The 11,522-nt window shown below is 37.9% G+C and overlaps 1 protein-coding gene across 1 annotated transcript in view; it reads right to left on the minus strand.

The window, feature by feature from the left end:
• LOC131427776 (helix-loop-helix protein delilah) overlaps positions 1-10,349 on the minus strand; it is a 176,779-nt gene extending 166,430 nt beyond the window's left edge. Inside the window, exon 1 of the mRNA XM_058591275.1 lies at positions 8,847-10,349. The gene's annotated coding sequence lies outside the window, so the exon portion shown is untranslated. The remainder of the gene's footprint in view (positions 1-8,846) is intronic.
• Between the last annotated feature and the right edge of the window lie 1,173 nt (positions 10,350-11,522).

Consider the following 11,522-nt stretch of genomic DNA (forward strand, 5'->3'; position numbering starts at 1 on the left):
ATATATATATATATATATATATATATTTATATATATATATATATATATATATATATATATATATATATATATATATATTTATATATATATATATATATATATATATATATATATATATATATATATATATATATATATATATATATATATATATATATATATATATATATATATATATAAACGTGCTTAATCCACCTAGCAGTGAGATGATACCATTTTTATCAATCCGCATGTGTTTTTTGTATGAATATTCATCGGTGTTTTAGTTCTCATGACATTATTTTGATGACCGTCGTTTTAAGCGGCAATTTGAGATTTCAATCGTAAATAGGATCGAATTTCATTCTAAGCGTGTGACAATCGATTGAACATTCCTTGAGATGTTTAAGTAAGTTCCACTTTAGAGTTTTTCGCAACTATTTACGGTACTTCCAGAGCCGGTATTCAGCAACCAGCAGAGCCCATAAAGATTCGTATGGCCATAAAACTATCCAATTGAGCAAATTTGCAAACCCGATATACCCGATTAATTTATGTGGAATGGACATTTTTAAATTAATCACCATGTATTCCTCTAAACCGGAAGTTGGATTTGATTAAAAAGCAAGATGTTTCATAGGATCTTAAGTCCTTTCACTTGAATTTTAGATGGTTCTTAGATCGGTTCAACCATCTACGAGAAAAGTTAGTTACATTTTTTTAATTTCGTTTCACATATCATCCTGTGGTTCCGCAACCAGAAGTCGGATTCAAACGTAATTTAGGAACCTTGTTTGGGAGTATACGACTTTTCATATGAATCTGAGTTTGTCGAAAACGGGTCAACCATCTCCGAGAAAATTGAGTGAAATTATTTTTCACACACGCATTTGGTGATCTCGACGAACTGAGTCGAATTGTATATGGGAGTTATGTTCTTACAGCATTTGTTAATTTAAATAGTTAAAATCGAAATAATTATGGAATTATTTTCAACTTGAAAATGATGCCATCATCTAGTTTACTTGTCACATTCGAACGATTATGTTGCCAAAAACGAACCGTGCTAAAATCGGCAGTCTTTTTGGTACTTAGAAACAATTGTATGTAACAGTATAAAAAATCGTTGCTCCCAAGCATTGATTTGTCATACAATGCACAAAACTACTACTGCTGGAATAGGGGGAAAAGTCGCTTATACAAAAATGTCTACATCTCCGTTGAAAATGGACGGATTTTAACAATCCATGGCTTGTTGGATAGCTATTACCGTGCGGAATCTAAGCCTGGTAACATATTCTGTTTTCAAGGTCAAATGTGACAGATACTGACAAAAAGCTAAAAATTGTGACATAAAACTTTGTTTAACTCAAAAAGTAAACATCCGATCTCAAAACCATTCAATAGCGTTCTGGGTGACGGGGAGACCTGTCATTTGCGATTAGTTCGATCAAAATCGGTCCAGCCATCTCTGAGATCTCGACCTCTTAGTTGGCTTTAGAAAATTTTTCCGAGGCCCGAAGCGCAAATCGATTCAGCTCGACGAACTGAGCAAATGTCCGTGTGTGTGTCTGTATGTGTGTTGTCAACTGTTGTGTTGTTGTGTTGTCAACCATGGTTTTGAGATCGGATGTTTACTTTTTGAGTTAAACAAAGTTTTATGTCAAAATTTTCAGTTTTTTGACAGTATCGGTCACAATTGACCTTGAAAACAGAATATATTTTCAGACTTATATTCCGCACGGTAATAGCTATCCAACAAGTCATAGATTGTTAGAATCCGTCCCTTTTTAACGGAGATATCGAAATTTTTGTGTAAGCGACTTTTTCCCCTATTCCAGCAGTAGAAGTTTTGAGCGCTGTTTGATAATGCAATGCTTGGGAGCAACGTGAAAAACGATTTTTAATACTGTTACATACAATTATTTCGAAACACTATGTACAGCATCCTTTTTCATGACATTTTGCCTCAGACTGATTTTAGCACGGTTCGTTTTTTGCAACATAATCGTTCGAGTATGACATATGTAAACCAGATGACGGCAAAATTTTCGAGTTAAAAGTAATTCCATATTTATATTGTTTTAAACTACAAACAGCAATAAATGCTGGAAGAACATAACACCCATTTACCATTCGAATCAGTTCGGCAAGATCAGCAAATGCGTGTGTGACAAATAATTTCACTCAATTTTTTTCGGAGAAGACTCAACCGTTTTCTACAAACTCAGATTCATATGAAAAATCGTACGCTCTTAATCAAGGTTCCCGAATTATGTTTGGTTCCGATCTCTGGTTCCGGAACTACAGGATGATATGTGAAATCAAATCAAAATTGTGTTAGTCCTATACAAAATTAATTGATTGTATCCAATTCTGACATCCGATTCTGGAATTGTAGGATGATGAATTTTTGAAATTTAAAGCGATATAGAAGATGACAATCCCGAAAAGCTTTAAAGTTGGACTCAAAAATATTACAATTATTTGGAAGTACCTTAAATTACCGTAAACTCTAAAGTGGAACTTACTTCGACATATCATGGAATGTTTAATCGATTGTACACTTTTATATTCAAATTCGATCCGATTTGCAGTTTCGACATTACAGGGTAATGAGTGATTAAAATCTCAATTTACCGTTTAAATGACGATAATTAAAATAATGTCATGAGAACTAAAACACCAAAGAAAATCCATGCAAAAAACACATGCGGATTAATAAAAAAAGGTATCATCTCACTGCTAGGTGAATTAATCACAAGCTCAGGTCACAGCATGCTGGGCGTTTGGCTGTTAGATTTCGTTTGATTACTTGTTTGTGCGGTTGAAATTCTGCGTTTTCAAAATGTTGCGTATTGAAAAGTAAGTGGAAATTAGAGTTCTGGACACATGGCTAACATAAGTGAGAAGCGTATTACTATGCGAAAATTGGCAAAGCGGTTTGGAATTCATCATGCCAGTGTTAAATCATCAGTTATAAGTTTGGGGAACACTATTCTTTGGATGAGCTACCAGGAAGAAGCAGAAAACCCGGTTTTTCCAACCCGAAACTGGACCAGAAATTGGTATCTCTAATCATGAAGAACAAATCAATACCAATACGTGATTTGGCCAAAAAAGCAGGAACGAGTGTCGGAATGATCCAGCGTATCAAGCGGCGCAATCACCTAAGGACCTACAAGAAGCAGAAAATCTTGGAACAAAGTGCAGAACAGAAGAAGCGAGTAGCAACAAGAGCCCGGAAATTGTATTCGCGTCTTTTGCAGTGTCCGGATGCATGCGTTTTGATGGACGATGAGACTTATGTAAAGGAGGACTCAAAAACCCTTCCAGGTCCACAATACTTTACTGTCGTCATTGCGGAAGATGTGAGCGATCCGGACAGGTCGATTCAAGTGGAGAAATTCGGTCGAAAGGTACTGGTATGGCAATCAATATGTTCCTGTAATTTGAAGTCAACCATTTTTTACACTACCGGAACTATAAATGCAGAAATCTATCGATCTGAGTGTTTCCAGAAGAGATTGTTGCCTTTATATAAGAAGCGTAATACTCCTACACTGTTTTGGCCGGACTTAGCGTCGGCTCAATATACCAAAACCACTCTCAATTGGCTTGCGGGAAATGGTATAAATTTCGTTGCGAAAAATATTAATCCACCAAATTGTCCTCAGCTTCGACCCATCGAACGTTACTGGGCAATCGTGAAGAAGGTCTTCAAGAAAACTGGTAAGACAGCTGGGAACATGCAGGAGTTGAAAAAAATGGGGCTTAAGCGTCCAAAAAATGCGATGCAACCTCTGTCCGGAACTTGATGAAGAGCGTTCGATCAAAAGTTCGAAAATTCGTGAAGGAATAACTTAAATTTCATTCGGTTTTCATTATGCTCAAGTTTAACCTCGTACAATAAAAGATAAATTTTTAGTTTAAATAAAATATCGTTTTTTATCAAAGTTTGTAAGAAAATTTTGTGGATAGCTCATTTTCGATACACTCCTTATGATTGAATGTTCATGTAGTTTGACCAAGCTTTCTCGCCATGCCATTTGAACTCACAAAGACTGGCATTTTTTTTTTCTGTTATTGTACTGTGAAGAAACACCATTTGACATAAATACTGCTTGCTGGATTTGAATTCCGTCTTTTAAAAAAGTGTCAAATAAATACTTGAGCCGCAGTAACTTAGCTCTTCTGATTCTCTATAATAAATGATTTAGCTGTTCTGATTCTCTATAAAACATTTCAAACGAATAAATTGATGCCAAATTGGTGCCTCTAAAAGTAGCTCTAAACAGCATCCAGGATTAAATAAGAAAAATTTTCAGTGAAATCACGTTTATCGAAATTGGCTAACATGATTCCTTCCAGATCATAAGCAGTTTGAAAAAGATCTGGCTCGACCCACCTGTCAGGCGGAGGGTTAAACTTTCAGTTCCCCGATGACATGTTCTGTAAAATTGAACAATACTTTAATACATTGCGTATAAGAAAGAGATTTAAAACACTTTGATAAAACCATATTTAATTCATTTGGGGGTTTTGGCACCACATAAGTACCGGTTTGAACTCAAGTGCGCATGACTAGTTCTATTTATTTCACGATGCGCCTGGCGGTGACTAAATAGTAATGATTTTTCTTAAATATTGTGGAATTAAATTGAATTTATTTTCTTCTAAAGCGACGTTTGACTTGTTTAAATAGTGCAAATCAACAAAAATCCGATTGATTTTCATGTGTCAATATTTCGAGAACGGCTGGTTCTAGGTCTAGGTCATAATGAAGCTAGGTGTCTAAATGATTATTTATTCAAAAACATGAAGTTTTGCAAATATTGGTAATTGGTTTTAGCTGTAATTTCGACATTGTCAAGATGTGGCCGTAGTGTTGAGGTTTAAAAAAAATTAACAAATATTAAAGATAAATCGAACCCAGGCGGACTGCATGAAAGGCATCGACTTACCCATCACGCTATACCCGTCCCCCAGCATCCAAGATCATCGAGGCGTCGTATTTAAATGGTACATGAAAAATCCCTAAGACAAAAAAAAACTCTCTTGAATTTCATTTTGAAACAGATTTAACGCAGGTTTATGCTGAGACTTTATTTTGCTTTATAAACCTTATGATTAATTGTCCACTTAGCTGGAATATTTTCTTAAAATAGTTTCGGTAGGATTTTGTGGAGTTTACATTTTCGATGCGTCAAATGTCAGTTCGACTTCATGGTATTGGTTAAAAAATGCTTGGGACGAAACTTTCAAACTTCTATTCATACGAATTCAACTGTTAGTAGGATGCTCGGAAACTGATGTGTAGTAAAGTCTATTTTTTGACAGAAACGAGATCCACATTTGGCATTTATTACCAAATCTCAAGCTTGAGACGATTTATTCATACGGCCAAATGTCCGTTCCATATTTTCAGTTATGACTAGAAAGTCGAATGACGGTTTTTACTTTTTAATAAAAATAGCGGGCGGGTAATGTCAGAGACAAAACTGGAGGACGTGAACACAAATAAAACTAACATGCTTCCTTCACATTTCCGAATATCAATAATCTCTCTTATTAGTTGATTGAATGTGAGAAATTTTGAAACTGTTACTGTTTCGCTCCCAGATTCGTGACGGTGCATCTATACTAAAGCATGACTTTCCGACGACACATATATCTTACCACACAAATAAAACTGAACAAATGAGCGTAAATCATGCAGTTTCTGAATTCTGGGATTGAATTCGGAAACTGAATTTAAAAATTAAATTCTGCAATTAAATTTAGAAAGTAAATTCTGTAATGTGTAATTAAATTTTGATTCAGAATTCTAAACTCTGGTTCGGAACTCAGATATAAATTTTTTATCAATAATCCAGATCTAGATTTCATATCTACAATTATGCTCTAGAATTCTGCAGTTGAATTCCTGAATCAGAATTCCGAACATGAATTGAGGTACTAAATTTAGTTCCAAAATCTGGTCAGGAAACCAGTTTCAAAAAACTAGTTCTAGAATCTAGAATTAGGGTTCAGTTCCAGAGCCTTAGTTTTAATTCTTGAACCTGTGTTCTAGATCTAAATTATAAACCTTAGGTTCCGAATTAATGTGGACCGAAATCCAGGTTCTGAACTCAGTTCCAATATTTTCTTAAACTGTATTTCAGTTTCAGAATAAAATACAAATGAGGCCTTACACTATGCATAAGGAAAATGAAATCTTAAATTGCTTCTCATGTTTCTGATGACCTTGAGAAAAAACTATGTTGTTGCGATTTGGTAAAACTTGAGATATTCACGACTGAGTTCTGTACCGAGTAAATTTTGAAAAGGCAACCCATAGTAAAGTAAGACGTATTCACGTTAAAATTATGGCAATGTGATTTTTCCTCAAGATGTGTAAATCCGATCGGATTCAATAGTTTGTCGTGTTTGTTCAGAACTAAAGATTTTCCAGAAGTCAGTGACAACATTTGACTTGACCCACAGAACAATTAGTTTAATCTATATATATAAAAATGCAGAGATCATTCTTTGTAATCGCATCACGTAAGAACGGATGGACGGATTGAGATGCTTTTTTTTTGTTTGATCAGTTTTTACCCCCACCGGGTTCGTACATCAAAAAAATTAGGAAAATTTACCGGAAAAGTGGGAAAAACCAATAAAGTTATTTTGTATGGACAATGGAATTTTCCACTGCAAAAGTCGCCAATGATTGCTAGATCATTGATAGGTGTTTGGCGCATAACGAGTTGCATAAGTGTTTGGCCGTCGAAGAAAGGAATACTAGATCGTTGAAAGAATCTTTTGGCGCGCAACGAATTGATTTGTGTGAAGTAGATGCTTGATTCATGTGGTTCGTCATTCCGAGCCACGTGCTTAATTGGGTATCAACATTGTTGCCTACTAATGTCGTTTTCGTTTTTAAATTGCACTACACTGGTGTAGCGGAAGCTGCACCTAAACCGTTCGTTTTTACCAATTGCACTACACCAGTGCTACACTTTTTCTGCACCGATACCACTGGTGTAGCACTTATCAAAAGTTTGGTGTAGCTCTGTGCAATGGAATCTTTAATTGTAGTCAGTGGTTACTGTTTATGTTTTCGCCATTTTTGTTCGTTTATTCATGCCTCAGTATAGCACTGCACCGGTGTTGTGCAGATTAAAAACGAATACGCCATAAATGACTGGTGGAATTCCTGAATGTGTGTAATGGAGTCAGATGAATACTATTGGTGTCATTGGGAATCAAAAAAAAGTTTGTGCTTTAGAAGCGCTGAAGTCAAACTAAGAGATTTTTCTTCCATTTTGCTTTCGAATGATTTATGTCGTTTTCGTTTTTAAATTGCACTACACTGGTGTAGCGAAAGCTGCACTGAAACTGTTCGTTTTTACGAATTGCACTACACCAGTGCTACACTTTTTCTGCACCGATACCACTGGTGTAGCACTCATCAAAAGTTTGGTGTAGCTCTGTGCGATGGAATCGTTTATTGTAGTCAATGGTTACTGTTTATGTTTTCGTCATTTTTGTTCGTTTATTCATGCCTCAGTGTAGCACTGCACCGGTGTAGTGCAAATTAAAAACGAAAACGCCATTAGATTACACGAAGCGCACAAAATAAGTGTCAATTAGATATCAATATTCAAGATGGATTGATACTATTTCTCTAAATTGTATACAACATCGTCAATCTGGTAGATCTGCAATAATCGGCGCTGTGTGGAATTTAACAAGGGATAATCGCAATTTGACAATTATACCAGAAAATCGAACCGATGAATCAACTTGATGATTCTCATACTAGGTTACAATATTTCGAAACCTTTGTGTTGAGCATTCACAGATATTTTCATAGACACAACTTATACCGAAGTTATATGTACATAGTTAGAATAGGCGACAATAGTAAAATGATTCTATCACAATTATCCACTGCCCGTATAGAATCGGATCGCAAAACGAGAATTGCTTCAGAGCGAATTCCTACCACAACGTGCTAACCCGTGATGTTCAGAATGGTTGTCAAGAGAAAATCATTTTCGCACTGGTGTCCATTCTGTGTTAAATGGACCATGCAGGTGTTTTGTTACTGAGATGATATTCGTCTCTCTTTGATGGCACTGATTGAATCGTGTGAAGAGTTGCTAGAGAGTGTTTTTTGATACGAAAAAAGCCATTCTTGCTGAGAAGAATGCTCAAATTGGTAAGTTCAATATCAATTTAAAATGTAAGCGTCGTCTCTCCAAGGCACCAGAAGTTCCTTCGATCTAAAAATATCCACTTTGTTAGAACTCTAAAGCACGTGTGGTACTTTTAGGCAACTTGAACGTACAGAACAAGTTTTTAGAAAACATTATCGATGCTTAAAAGCTGTACACATGTTCACATTAATTTTGGGTGTTTTTCCTTTTTTTGGGCTAAAAAAAATGTGTGTCGAATTCCGTTGATTGTAGGTTAAGTAATCAGCAAAATTCGAACACATAAATGCGAACAAATAGTTTTTGGGCGAGACGAAGTTCGACGGGTCAGCTAGTAATAGATAAATTACTAAATCAATCCGTAAAAAGTATGATAATGTCATTCTGTTGAAAGTCATTTTTTTCTCATAGGTGATTTGAGTCCATTGCCATATTTCAACTTGCATACGCACTGTTTTTCAATTCAGTTGCACATGTTTCCCAACAACAACAGCTAGTTTCAAATCAGTAACTGTGATCGCAGAGGTAAGCATAAATCCAGTAAAGATAAAAATGAAACGCCCTTAACCCACCGACAGGACATCGGATCCATTGTTGCCGGAGAGAGAGAACAAGTGAACCCGGTGCGATGATCGTAACAGTTTAGCATACATATATACATACCGATCACTCTGCTATCAATATCTCGGTAGCCGTGTACTCTGCAGTTCACAATCCGATCGATAATTTAATTCTGCGATAAAAGTATATCTGTTCGCTGTTAAATTTTTTAACTTATGCCACTATCTCTGCCGCTTCTTAATTCAATTCCGCCGATATCTGGCCACGACCGTGGTCCCTGGGTCCCTTCGGTGCGGATCGCTTCGCTCGCGTCCGCCCCAAACCGCCGAACACAGACAGACAATCCAACAAATGATCTTTAAAATTATTAACGACTCTCGGCTTCCAGCACCTTGCTATCTCTTCCAGTGCGGCCGCCGCGGCCACGGTCTGCCTCGAAACCGCTCGATCCTCCGGGCGACAGAAACCGGGAACACCGACCGAACTATGCAGGCATGAAGTGCGGGGAAGCCTCGGCAGTTGAAAAAGCTCCGAGATTAAGCGAGATAATCGTATGCGCTGTTTATTAAAATTTTGCAACTTATAACCACTTTTCTGCTGCACTTTAGCAGATCCCGATCGACATGCACTTTCAAGACCTGGGTCCAGTTATCGTTCACCTCCGCGCCGCGCGTTGCAGCGAGACCACTGAATGAAAAACACTTTCCTTCTTCGTGTTCTTACTTCTTTTTTTCTACCTTTATTTTATTTTTTTTCTCCAATCTCGTACTGCCCAGGCCTGCCAACGATCACGCCACAAGCGTACTGCAACCGCACACCGTACTTAAGTATGTAAATTATTAATTCTCCAACTGTGTTTTGCTTTCTTCTATCAACGATCGGATGTATGTTCAACTCGACGGCAACTCGACGTACCGAACCCCACAATCACCACATCAGATATGATCGGGAGACCACCGAAATCTTTCTACGGACCAATCCAAACTCACCGAACCAAAAAAAAATTGCTAGGATCTTCAAGCGATAAATCAACCAACCAACAAAACTTCGTATCCGCACGGACGTCCTCTCGGTCTATTAGGAGAGGCGCCAAACGACCGAACAATCGTCGTGTGCCTACCTGATCTCGATCTCGAATTCACTGCGTGTGGGTGTAGTCACACTTTCGGTTTCCTTCCTTAAGCTACCGCCCGCGTTGAACAGCGGCGGATCACGAAACCTCCGATCCCCGTCCGTCCGAGTGGAGGACCACCTTCGCAAAACAAAAAGTCACAAACAAACAAACAAACAACCAAACTCTGCTCAGCTGATCGGGCCCAGACTAGCAAGATTCGACTCGATCGCCGTATTAATCGTTTCCGATAATCGTCTTAACCGCGCGACAGACACAATCGTACTGAAACTCGCGAACAACCAACCCAAGGCACCTAAGGCTTTGCACTGTACGTAAGCTGGATGGGACTCTCGGCTCACCGGGTCGGTCGTGCGCTCTGATGCGTGGTCCGGAACCTTCGCACGATCTTCAGACATACGCGCGCGCCCCCACTGATTTTTTTAGTCTTGACATTTTTCCACTTCAATTCATATTCGTTCGGTCTCTCTTTTCGCGAGACGATCAACGTGCGCCCAAACCGACCGAGCTCCGAGGTCCCCGCTCCGAAACGAAATCGAACTTGCCGAGCCGCGAATGAGCGCGTAGGATTGTAGCTGCCCCCACGCGGTCGCGAGCGTGCCTCGCCAGTGGAGATTTGAAGAGGTGGTCGGTGCCGGTTCAGTTGCTGCACCGATCGGAATTCCGCAGCACGATCGCCGGTGTAATGCACGCGAGAAGAGAATGAGTGCCTCCATATCGGCACTATCTGGAGGGGGTAAGCGTGACTTGAGAGAACCGTTTTGTCGTTATTGTGCCATGTCTCATCTCGTCTTACGGAGAGCAGCTAACGTTCGGAGGCGGATGATGATTCCTCAGTACTGTTGAGCACGCGGAACTTAGAGCAGCTTCACGAGGTATGTTAGCGGATCACAACAACACAGAAAGTCATTGGAAACCGTGGAAGTAATACAAACTTCAACATGAATAGAATTCAACTGTTTCTAGGAATCGGTTTTTAGTGACTTACCAACTCATACAATTAAAGCTGGAATACGAAAATTATTTTGAAATCGGGAATGCCATGACGGAAAGACAATCGCCTTTTATGCAGCCTACCTCTATTGGAATACAAAGTGTAGTATTGCTTTGATAATCAGAGAATGGAAATATACTAGGAGGATATTGGTTACGAAAAATCTATGCTATTCTCGAATTACTCCAGGAAGCAAAATTAGCAGGAAACATTTTTTAATGCTTTGATCATCAGACGCAGGCTTGTCACATACACATTTTAATCTATGTTATTCAACAGATTACAGAGTAGAATCGTAATCTTGATTGATAATGACGGTTTTTCTATGCTTACTTTTTCTTGCTATTATTAAATGTAGTTATTTTGTTTTCTAAACAATATCTGATGTGATATGGTGGCCTTGGTCATTATGTATGGTAGTTGAAAAGGAAAGATTGACAATTACCTATTAATATACAAAAGTGAAAATATACGAAAGAAGCTGACAGTTTCAGGTTGAATTATCAATATTATTCATCAAATTATTATTCCGAAACGCTTCGAAGCAAAAATCATTTCCATCGTATTTTCCACAACCATATTGAAGAAGTTCTGGTTTCTTTAAATTCGGGTTCTAATGGCTCTTTTTCTTAAGTTTTGTTTCTATTTCTTA

The sequence above is a fragment of the Malaya genurostris genome, chromosome 2 (genome assembly GCF_030247185.1).
Source record: "Malaya genurostris strain Urasoe2022 chromosome 2, Malgen_1.1, whole genome shotgun sequence".
NCBI classification, from domain to species: domain Eukaryota; kingdom Metazoa; phylum Arthropoda; class Insecta; order Diptera; family Culicidae; genus Malaya; species Malaya genurostris.